Here is an 11938-nt window from a genome sequence, read left to right as displayed (position 1 = left end):
CCAGGGTTCTGGTCTCTCCCTAGATTCTCTTGATAAACTTCCTGTAATTGGAGGAACTCTGACATGCTTTCACAAAAGGGGAGGAAAATTAGTTTTAAAGAAAAGAAAGAACTGCATGACCACCTGGAACTCACTTTTGCCCTGTGGTTCTGCGGTGGAGTCTACATGCCTTCTCCTGGGATTTCTGGGGAGGAGACTCTGAGGCTGTGGGTTTCAGGAAGCACTCCCCCTCCTGCACTCAGATGCGTCTGTCTCTCTATCTCTGTCTGTCTGTCTCTCTGTCTTTGGCAAGTATTTCCACACTCCAGTCCTTGGCCTTTCATCTGATGCTCTGAGTCATATGTGCACACAGCCAGACGTGTTTCAGAGTTTGCATTTCTCTTTCAGCTGGTTAAACTTTTTTCTTAAATAAGCTTATTTTGAAATGAAACTTGCCATTCCTGCAAGTAAGGGAAAGCCAGCATTACTTGTCATAATTCAAAGATAACTGGAAAAATAAGTAGATAAATATTAGATTCGAGAACTATCTCAGATGTGACCAGGACACACAGACTTTGAAAATCCCTGTCTTGGGGATTCCAGAATGAGCCACCGGCTTGTTTTCTGGGAATTGGAGGGTGTTTTGCCTGCCCCTCCCCTTCCGATCATCCCCATTCCCCCTGTTCACAGGTGGAATGCCTGGTCCAGGGTTATTCACGTTCTGAGGGCAAATTGACGAGTCCTTCCTCGTCCCTGCTCCGGTGAATAAAAGAGGTAGAAAAGCCGGGGTGGGGTGGGGGACCTCAGCCCCATGTGTCCCCCAGTTGGATTTAGGCAAGAGGGGGAGGTTTTACTGGGGATGAGGGTGCCCAGAGGCTGGGCTGGCATTCGAGTGTCAAAGATTTAAACCAGAAAGCGGCAGGGAGCATTCTTCTCCAGAAATCATCATGGGAGCCTGGGACAAAATGGCATGAGGGGGCGTTAAGAGTGTTGGCTTTGGAGTCGAGTAGACCTGCCCCAGCTCTTTGCTTCTTAGGGCTTTAGCGGAGTAGTTCAGAAGATTCGGACGGTAGAGGTGTTAGTCATGGAACGTGCCGACACCCTCCCCGCTATTGCCGCCCCGGGGGTAACCACTGCAAATAGTGTGGGGTGACCCGTGCAGGACGGGGAAGCAACCACTGCATTAGACCCTGAGGTTGGTGACGTCCCCAGCGGATGGGGAGACACGGCACCCGCCCCAGGGTGGGGCACAGAAGGAGCAAGGGCAGGGGCTGCCACAGGTACAGGAGCATGAGGGAACGAGGCAGACAGGCGTGCCCGAGGCCAGGTGTGTGGGAAAAGAGGCAGGCAGGCGTGTGGGAAGCAGCCTGCAGAAGTAGTCAGGCCTGGCTGGGAATGCTTCTGCAGACCAAGCCCAGGTACTGGGCCAGAGGCTGAAGGCCCTGGGCGGCCAGTAAAGGCGTGGCCTGATGGATCTGCGGTGGAGAAAGAGGAATGGGACTCTGGGGACAGGTGGTCGACCCGAGGCTGGCAGTGGAGATGGGCAGGAGAGGGGGTGTTCCAGGGGCAGCTATGTGGATGCGGCCAACAGAGTCTGAAACTGGGGCTCAGGCCGGGGGTGCTGACGGTGCAGCCGTGGGGCTCGTGGGCATGGAGGTGAGAACTGAAGCTCAGAGGGTCGTTCGTGGGGGAAGACTCCAAAGCAGCAGTGCTTGGGGGAAGAAGAGCCAGCCTGGGGTGAAGGTGGAGGGCATGATAGAAGTGGAGGTTGTGGAGGTGCTAGAGATAGTAGAAGTGATGGAGGTGAAGGTCATGGAGGTGAAGGTCATGGAGATGGTAAAGGTGGTGTGTGAGTGCATGTGCATGTTCACACATGCATGTACACGTGCTCTCTGCCCGTGCACACATGCCCTTGAGATGCCTGGCTCTGTCCTTGTGTTATGAACCAGGGATCATCCTGGTTGGGGACTCCAGACCTGGTAGAGCCTGTCAGTCCAGTGATAGCCTGAGATCCTGACCTGGGCCTCTGCGAACTGCACCCTCCCACCGTGAAACCCCGTGGAGGAGGTGCTGAACTGCAGGAAGGAGCACGCGAGCCATGCAGAGCAGGCGTGACTTGCCTGCGTGCGTTCAGCAATCGCCCCGTCCCGGCACGAGGGATTCCGCAGGGAATGAGACCAACCCAGTGGTTGCCCTCTGAGCTCACCATCTGGTCAGGGGGACAGCCGGGTGGAGTCACCACAGGTTGGGGTACGAGCTCTGCAGGAAATGCACGTGCTGCTCTGATGGACAGGACATTGGAGAGGGCTTTCCAGAACGACCTCTCTGGAGAAGTGACATCTGAGCAGGGACAAAAAGGAAGAGCGTCCCAGGCAGAGGGACGGCACCTGCGAGGGCTCTGTGGCAGGAGTGAGGGGAGGAGCCCAGAGGAAGACCCCAGCCCCCCACGTGGGTGTCCCACAGGCCTCTCGGACTGGACGCAGCCGCCACCAGGCTCCAGGCTCCCCCAACCTGCTGCACCCAGCACTTCCCCCATGTCAGGAGCTGGGGGGGGTCACCCTGCTCCCCTGTCTTCCCCCAGCACCCCACATCCACCCGCCAGCCGGCCTTTGGTCTCCACCTCCCGGCTCCAGCAGCTGCCAGCCCACCCTGGCCCAGGCCTCCCCGGCTCGCACCTGCATCGTTGCTGGTCTCTTAAGGAGACGCCCCCCTGCCTTTGCCCACCCCCCATCCCAGCCACTCTCATCCGGGAGAGCATGGTTGTCTCACCCCTGTTGGGAGGAGGCCTTTGGTTGTTCCCTCCCTGCCCGTGGCAGCGCAGGGCTGTGGTTCAGAGGAGGGACTCTCAGGGCTGCGCGGGGGCATGGCCAGGCCAACGGAACCGCTCTGAGCCTCCGTTTCCCCAGCCATCACCAGTGGTTGGTAATAAGCAGTACCAACTTCACAGGGTGTGGGATGAAGGCTAAGTGAGTGAGTGCACGTGAAAGCCTTTATCCCAGCACATCACACCTCTGCACTCAGTCACCAGCAGCTTGGACTGGTCCCCACCCAGGGATGAGGCCAGAAATGCTGCTCAGGTGGGTGTCTGGTGCCTCGTCCCTCCCTGCCACTCAGAGGGCACTCAGATGTCCTGGACCCCCAGCCACTGAAAGCCCAGTGTCTCCCCAGGACTGATGGGTCACCGTGTCCAGGAGGGTGAGGCAAGGCTGTGGGCCGCAGCCTGAGGCCAGGCGGCCCACCTTGGACGGGGCTTTCCAGGTGCTGCGCTGAGGCCCCACGAGCTGGGGTTAAAAATACTATGCTTATTTCATCTCAGTGCAGGAGCAAGAAAGAGAACATACAGTCTGTATGAGCAACTCGTATCAAAAATAAATGAGACAGAAAGAGTAACCAAAAATAGTATGGCGTCAGAGGCGGCAGGCAGCCTGCGACCGTGGCCAGCTGTCCCCAGCGAGCGGCTGGGAGGGCGGCTTTACATGTTTACTAGGAGCAGATTAATCAGGCCTGCGGTCCGATGATAAATCAGAATGACTAGCAGGTGAATGAGGATTCAGGGCACATGGGACCTCTGTGCCTTCTCCCTCCCAGCACCCCCACTGAGCAACGGGGTCAGGGGCTCAGCCAGCAGGCAGCATGGGAGTCATCTTGGACCTGAGGGGGTCCCCTTCCTGAAGGAAGTGTCCCCACGAAAGGACAGAGCAGAGCTGTGAGTGCTGTGGACATCATAAGGACCCACACTTCTGTCTTAATTTCAGTGGATGTCACCTTTTTTTAATGTCAGAGATCAAAGTTCTGCGAACTATGGCCTGAGGGCCACATCCAGCCCACGACCTGTTTTGCTCAACAGAGTTTTACTGGAACACAGCCACACCCTTTCATTCACAAATTGTCTCTGGCTGTTTTCACGTGGCAGAGACTCCCAAAGCCCACATATCCACCCCCAGCCCCTGGCTGCACCCACCAGAGGTTTGCGGTCCCCACCAGAGATACTTTTCGTCAGGTGCTCCAGCATCCTAGGGAGGTATCCTATCCATCAAAAGACATCTACCAGTGATGGGGGGGTTTGTCTGGTGGTGGTTTGGTTTGCTGGTGTTGATGCGGGGCTTTAGAGATTTTTTTAAATAATAATAAGATTCCACAGTAACTAGCTTTCTCTTGTGCAGGCAGCATCTTTGGGGCAGGCACGTTTGAGTCACGTGATTAACCTCAGACCCCCCGCAGGTTAACAGCCGCAGGAAACCCCCGGGCCCCACCTGCGGGCCACCCTCCCTGCTCTGTTCCCCAGACATCTGAGGGGGAAGAGCAGGTGGGACCCCACTGGGCAGGGTTAGAGAAGCACCTCTTGGGGGTCCCCTTTCCTGCGATGTCCTCAGGGCCACTCGGCTTCCATGAGTCACTGTGGAGCCCTTTGAAACCTCCACACCGCTGGGAGAGGGAGGGTCCTTGGGACAGACCATGGAGGCACGTTGTGGATTTGATTAGGCTTTTGCACGTGGCCTGTCTGGGACACTTGGAAAATTTGCATAACATGTCACCCGGGAGGTGTCCCCCAGGGAAAAAAAAAAGGAGCTTTTCAACCATGAAGGTTTGCATTTCTATGAAGGCTCCGGGAGACCCCTCACCCATGACGTGACCAGGGTGGGCACTGCAGGACGCGGAGCTGAGCACCCACCAATGGTGAATCCCCCCAGAATGCGACGTGTGGCCCATCCAGGCACCAGCGTTGACAAACACACCTCCTGCGTTTGCCTCCCCGCCTCCCCAAGCGAGGTTTTGAACGGGGCTGCAAAATGTTACAGATCACGCCGCCTTTGAAATGGGTCTGCTTCTGGCTATCAGTTATTAAACTGGATTACTGTCCAGTCTCCGGAGAGGAGGTTGTGATCTCATACGCTGAAAACTCTCAACAGAATCCCAGGATTGGCTTGAAAGTCACCAAACCACGCAAGCTACACCTGAATGCAGGAGATGAACAGAATGACAGTGACCAAGAGTGCGCATGGGGCCCAGGCAGAGTGCTCCGTGCAGTGACCTCACTTAACTGAGGCACCACTCGAAGAGAGGCAACGGCCGACACTTGGGCCCAGGAAACAGGTGTGGGCTCACGGGGGCAGAGGCGGGGTCCAGCGGCAGAGGTCTGTTCCTCCAAAGACTGTGTGCCTGAAGGCCCTGTTGCTCCAGGACGGAGGTGTAGCCTTCTAGAGGCCGCGGTAACTCCTAGAACCGGGATCCGCAAACCTTTTCTACAAAGGGTCAGAGAATAATTGTTTTAGCCTTTCAGGCAGTGCAGCCTCTATCCCAACTCCTCAGTGCTGCCACGTGGCGTGAAAGCAGTCGTTGCCGATACGTGAATAAGTGTTCTGGCCCGAATGTTTGTGTCCCCCCAAATTCATATGTTGAAGCCCTAACTCCCAGTGGGATGCCGTTTGCCCTTGGGAGGTGATTGGGTTTAGATGAGGTCCTGAGGGTGGGGTCCCAGGATGGGTTGGTGCCTTTATAAGAAGAGGAAGAGACCAGAGCAAGCTCGTTCTCTGCCTGTGAGGACACGGGGAGAAGGTGGCCATCCTCAAGCCAGGAAGAAGTGCTCACAGGCACTGAATCTGCCAGCACCTGGATCTCGGACTTCCACCCTCTAGAACTTTGAGAAAAATGTCTGTTATTGAAGTCCTCCCCCACCCCATCTGTGGCGTTTGTTATGGAGGCCCAACAGTACATGAGCATGGCTCTGTACCGGTGAAGCAGTATTGATGACACTGAAATTTGAATTTTTTATAATTTTTATGTCCCATGAAATATTCTTCTTTTGTTTTTCTTCCAACCACTTAAAAAACGTGAAAACCATCCTTAGTTCCCAGGCCGGGGAACAGAGGTGGCCCCTGTGGGTAGAAGTTACAAGGATGCTGATTTAAAATCAACATGAAAGGGCTTCCCTGGTGGCGCAGTGGTTGAGAGTCCGCCTGCCGATGCAGTGGACACGGGTTCGTGCCCCGGTCCGGGAGGATCCCACATGCCCACATGGGATCCCTCATCCCACATGAGCGGCTGGGCCCGTGGGCCATGGCCGCTGAGTCTGCACGTCCGGAGCCTGTGCTCCGCAACGGGAGAGGCCACGACAGTGAGAGGCCCGCGTACCGCAAAAAAAAAAAAAAATCAACATGATAAAGGACATGTTTCATCACTTCGGTCATCCCCAGAGGCCTCACTTGCTTAGAGTTCCCCATGGGGGTTTTGCAGAGGGAGCTGTGTGTCTCTGGAGCCCTGGACCCCGCTCTCTGCTCTGCACACTGGGAGTGTCTAGGATGCACGAACCCAGTCCTCCGCCTACACTCCGGGGACAGGTCCCGGCCCAAAGGAATGTGAGTTACCTTGATGCAGATCTGTTCAGAACTTCCTCCGTAAGTTGTGGAAACAGCTAGAACCCCTATGAGGTCCGCACTTACCAGGAGGTAACTTTAAGTGGCCTCAAGACCAGCCTGGCATGCGATCGTGTTCTGTGGTCCAGCTGGGGGGACAGTACAAGACTACTTGCTGCGGGTCACCCCACACAGGCCTCTGAGGTACCACCTCCTGCCCCCGATCCAGCCTGAGAGACCTCCACCCGCACCACTCCTTCTGCTGAAAACGGAGACAGACTCCTCCATGAAGAACATTCCAGAAGATTCTGTCCCTTTCCACGAGGAAAGCAAAATTCCCTGGATGCCCCTCCCCCCACCCCAGGACCCTGCTGATAGACCGTGTCCCAGGCCACACTAGCTGGAAGATGATTCAGGAGGTGGGGCATGTGGGCGGCAGTTGGGCCACTCAGCAGCTCTGTCTGTCATGTTTATTGATCCAGCTTAAATCTATGGCTCAGATGCGTCCACGCAGAAGAGAAGCTGCCCCTAACTGTGAAGTATCCCTAACTTCACAGCCCAGCACTTAGTGGTTGCCTGCCCTCCCAGTCCAAAGGAACTTCTTGAAAAAGCATTGGCAGATACTTGAAGACATGCGATTTACTCTTAGGGGCCAGGAGTGAAGTGGCGATTTGAGACCTGACTCACGGTGACCAACAGCGCCAAGCAGCTCGCGAAGTTACAGGCATTAGTTTGAAATGTCCAACTTCTACCTGCTGCCTGGAGGTGTGTAAGAGCAGTGAGTTAAGTGTGCCTTGTGGACCCACAGGGTCTCCTCCGTGCTGGTGGGCAGCAGAGGGTACCTGTCCAGAGTCAGGCCCAAGGGGGCTCCAGGGCAGGTGGAGGGAAGAGTCCCATTCTGGAGCCAGACGTACCTGGTTCCCGTTCCAGCTCTGCCACTGATGGGCCTGTGGCCTTGGGTAGCATTTAGTATTCACGGGCCTTGATTGCCGTGTATAAAAGTGCTCTCGTCTAAGAAGGTTAAAGACAGCAAGGGCTGTGTGCGGGGGGTCAGCCGTGGGGACTCTCCTCCCGACCCCCCCGACAGGGCCTCTCTTTTTCCCGTTGTCCCTTTGCTCTCCGGCCCCCTCCTGCTCACCCCCCGACAGCTGCTGTCTTCAATCACTTATGAGATGCACCAGAGCACCCCAAACTGTTTACTTCTCCCTTCTCTCTCCTCTTTCTTTTCCCCACCGCCCCATCTGTGTCTTAACCCCGCCGGGGGCCCACGGCGGCTACTCCCACTGCAGCCTCAGAGCCCCGTGCCCACCCCACTCCCTGGAACCGTGGGTAAAACCTCCTCCCCAGGGAGGAGGGAGCCCCCCCTCACCTGTCCTCCCAGGCCCCCCCACCACCGCGTCATCTGCTCGCACCTGCTATGTCCTGGCGCGGTGGCGGGACTGGGAATGGGACATGAGTGGGGGACACAGCCCTGCCCCGGGCTCACCGTCCAGTTGGGAGGCATCCTAGCAGTGCCCACCTCAGAGCACAGCTCTGGAATCGGCCCAGCCCTGGGCTCAAATCTTAGCCATAGGCCTGACCTCTGACTCTCAGGGTCATCATCGATGGAGTAGGGGGAGCAGCAGTAGCCCCCCCAGGACTGGGGGGACAATCAAATGAGGGGACGTGGGTAAAAGGTGCGTAGCCCAGCCCGGGCACCAAGCCGGCGCCGATAAGCAGGAACTGTAACATCCCCAGAACTAGCTTGTGGCTGTGTGTCTGTCCCCTCCCCCTCCCGCAGAAAGGGCTCCCCCACCCTGCCTGCCCAGGGCAGCTGCTGCACTGTCAGGAAGGCCGGGGTGTCTGGGGCCCTCCTCGGGGCACGCCTGGGACTGGAGGCCACACCCTGTCTCGCCGGGGCCCTGGCTAGCTGAGCATCCCCCGCGTTGTCGCTCGCTGCCGCCGGCTTCCTGCTCGGCCCCGTGGTCCTGCGGTGTTCACCTTCCACCTCGTACACACCAGGATGGTCTTGTCTCTGGCTGTTCTGACCCAGGAGCAGGTACCCAGGGCGTTTCGGGCACCCTGCTTCCCAGGATGGGTTTTGTGCTTGAGGGGATGGGACCCCGGCTCCCTCTGCAGGGATTGGGTGCTCCCCTGACATCCAGGGTTCATCAGGCCAGCAGCCCCCTAGGCCCTGTGCCCCCGCAGGACTGGCTGCAGCCACCCCTGTAGACGCCCTGCCGGACCCAGGCCGAGCCCACGTGGCTGGCTGGCACAGAGGCTGCAGGCGTCCTCCCTGAAGGGGACCAGCAGGCCTCCCATGACCCAGTGACTGCTGGGTGGCGGGCGAGGGGGGCGCAGCGGGTGGCACTCAGAGGAGGCATCTGACACGGCTCTGCCTCCGGGGCTGCTAGCTTCTGCTTTCATCCCTGGGGCAAGGAGCTGCCCGGAGATCAAGAGTGTGGCCGGGCCACCTCCGTCCAGCCTTGGGGGTGAGGGCACAGCTGTCCAGCCCGGGGGGTGAGGGCACAGCTGCCAGGGGCCCCAGCAGGCTCTTGTAGAGGTTCCTGCCCATCCGCTGTCTCCCGGGAGCCCCCAGCCTGGGTTCCCATCTCTGAGTGCAAAGTGGTTTCACAGGCGGAAGGAGTGAGGGTCCCCGCCTTAAAAACAAAACGAGGACCTCCCTGGCGGTCCAATAGTTAAGACTCCGCACTTCCAATGGGGCACGAGGGAGAGGTGCATGTCCGATCCTTGGTTGGGGAGCTAAGATCCCGCATGCAAAGGGGAGGGTGGCCGAGAACCCCTTGAATCCCTTCCCCACCCTGCAGTTCTGTCCGGGAAGGGCAGCCCATGGTCACCACGTGGGTGGGTGGGGGGGCAGAGGGGGCTCCCTGATGCCTAAGGGGCTCCCTCCCGGCCCGGAAAAGCCCAGCTTCTTGGGGCTTCCCTCCCCGACCTTGCTGTCCTCTCCACTCTGGGCCCCAGCAGGATACTGGTGCAGGCTGTGGTCACCGCGGGAGACCAGGGCGGCGCACGGGGAGGAGGCTGTGAGCTTCCCGGGCTGGGACAGGAGAGCTCTAACGTTTGCTGAATGAATGACCGCAGGGAAGCCTGTGGCCTGGGCCCCCGGGGAAGATTACGGAGATTCCGGAGCACGTGCGGGCTTCTGTTTCCTGCGTCTTGCCCTGACCCGCTGCAGCTCACGTGGTCTGTAGAGCACTGAGGCCCCTCTGGCCAGATTTCGGTGACCACACCCTTCCACCTGTGGTCACCGGGAGCGTGGCCAGGGGACAAGGCCCCTCCACCCCGTGAGCCAAGCCTCCATTCCTCTCAGGGAGGGGAGGTGGTTGTCCCCACGACTGGGGGCCTTCAGCTGCTGACCCCAGCAGGCCACCCCTCCCCCCGCCACCATCACTGTGCGCAGCCCTGACGTAACCAGGAGCCACAGCGAGGCTTCCCCTCGATCGGAAGGCGCCTAAGTCATGGTGAGGATCTTGGTGGGCTGTACCAGGGGAAGGGCCTTCCACCGTTGCTTTGGGAGAGTTGGGATTTGATTTTTTTTTTTGCTGTGGAATCAATTCAATTTGAGCCGTCCAGCCACGGCTCTGTGTTGGTTGACTCGTTCGTAATCAGGGAACAGGTGCTTGAAGGTTGCTTTGAAAAGATTGAAACTTCCAGTCTGTGATCTTTATAAGGAATTCTTAATGGGGCATCAGTTAGACGCGTGAACAGACGCCCTGTCGGGCAGTCTTGCCGTGGGCTCTGTGGCTGGTCCAGATGTTTCCACCGTGGTCTGACCACGTGAGGTCCGTGCTTTTTAGTGTTGGGTTGGGGAGGGGTCCCCGTGCCGCTCGTCCCGCCGGCTCAGGCCTCACGAGTTTAGAGGAGAGACTGAGGTTCTCACTGGCCAAGAGCAGCAGGGCGGGGTGAGGGGGGTCCTGGCCGTGACCCCCAGCCCCCAGTAACGATTGCCCGTTCTCTCCGCCCCCAGCTCCCTCTGAATCTGAGCGAGATCTGGGTGGTACTGTTTGGGAGTGTGAGTGTTGGCCTCCGGCCCCTTCCGGCAATTGGGCCTCTCTGTTTGTCCTCCAAGATGACTCCACAGGCAGAACAGACACCCCAAGTGCACGCAGGTCCAGCAGCTCTCGCTCTTTGCCACCCACCTTGCTCACAGGAGAAGAGTTGGCTCCTGTCTCGGAGCTCCTGGCCTCTGGGAGAGAGCGGAAGGGGGTGTTACACAAGCGCCCTTCCGGATGTGTGTGGTTTTGAGCAGTTACACCTCTTCCTGTCTCTTCTTGAGGCACCCTGTGGCCGCCGTGGCTCCCACAGGCTTTGGGCCCATAAAGGGCAGTGGTTTCATGCCGTGTCACAGTCAGAGCCATGCCTCAGGGCTTTGGTAGAAGGGATTTACGGGGTTCGAGAAGCAACATGCAAAGTAACATCAGTTTGAGAAGCAGCTGCTTCAGTCCTAGCCCTGGTTCCTGAAGCTTCCGGGGAGATCACCCAACGCCCTTCACACGCCTGTCACACCCACGTGCCGTAAGCGTCTCCTCCCTGGTCCTCAGTCAGAGCTCACGGAGCATCGGCCATGTGCCTGGAGCTGCTGGGACACGTCAGTGAGCAGGAGAGGCAAAGCCCCTGCCCTGGAGGAGCCAACATCCCTGTGGTCTCAGGGCAAGTGGGGACAGGGTTGAGGTGAGGAACAGTCCATAACTGGTGTCACAGCAGAGTGACCTTCAAGATGGTCTCCAGCGGCCCCGCCTCTTGGTCCTTACCCACTCCATCGTATTAGGGTTGGTCTTTGTGACCAATAAACTAAAAGACATGGCAGCTTCTCTCTCTCCATCCCTTGCTCTGGGGGAAGCAAACTGCCTCGGCCTGAGAGACCCAAGGAGTACAGAACTGAGGCCCACTGCGCACAGCCTTGTGCAGGAGACACCTAAGAAGAGGAGCCTTCGGGGGAATTCCCTGGCAGCCCAGTGGCTAGTACTCCCCGGTCTCACTGCCCAGGTCCTGAGTTCAATCCCTAGTTGGGGAACTAAGATCCCACAAGACGCACGGTGCAGCAAAAAGCAAAGACAAGGAGCATTGAGATGAGATGGTGGCCTCAGCTGACATCCTGCCCACAGCCTCAGGAGAGACCCTGAGCCAGACCACCCAGCCAAGTCAGTCCCAGATTCCTGACTCCAAAACCGTGTGAGTAATATCTGTTGCTGTAAGCCGCCAACCCTTGTCAGGTGGCAGCAGATGACTCATACAGTCTCATTGTTCTTAAGACCTCAGCGATCTAGGGCCAAGCCTTCGGGAAGCTTTGAGCTTCCAGGATGATCCAGAATGAGGATGCAGCCCCAGAGGGCCCCCCGTGACAGCAAGTCATACCTGTGCATGGCTGGCCACCTCCGTAAGCGATGAGCCTTTTTCTGGGGAGCTGGAGAAGATGAGAAGACTTCTGAGAGCAGGGGAGAGAGGCAGCATGGGAAAAGGAGAGGTTGCAGTGAGTCTGAGGACCCTGAAAAGTGATTTTCTGGACGGCAGGACCACTGCCTGGGAGCAGGCTGCCTCTGGGACAGATGCCTCTGTGCAAGAGTGACCTCACCTGCCTTTGGCCCGCGGTGCAAACGTTCAGG

General features: G+C 58.0%; 1 protein-coding gene across 6 annotated transcripts in view; it reads left to right on the top strand.

Annotated features, from left to right (window-relative positions):
- The window catches only part of KCNAB2 (potassium voltage-gated channel subfamily A regulatory beta subunit 2), a 97065-nt gene that overhangs the window by 14924 nt on the left and 70203 nt on the right, over positions 1-11938 (top strand). The window contains exon 1 of one of the 6 annotated variants that reach the window (XM_049706759.1): positions 8178-8370. The exons of 3 other annotated variants lie outside the window; for them this stretch is intronic. The gene's annotated coding sequence lies outside the window, so the exon portion shown is untranslated. Of the gene's footprint in view, positions 1-8177; positions 8371-11938 lie in introns of those variants that run through there. 2 more of the 6 variants (XM_033432793.2, XM_049706770.1) reach the window with 2 other exon arrangements.

The sequence above is a fragment of the Orcinus orca genome, chromosome 1 (assembly GCF_937001465.1).
Source record: "Orcinus orca chromosome 1, mOrcOrc1.1, whole genome shotgun sequence".
NCBI classification, from domain to species: Eukaryota; Metazoa; Chordata; class Mammalia; order Artiodactyla; family Delphinidae; genus Orcinus; species Orcinus orca.
The sequence above is the reverse complement of the archived record's forward strand: the minus strand, read 5'-3'. Positions and strand labels throughout refer to the sequence as shown.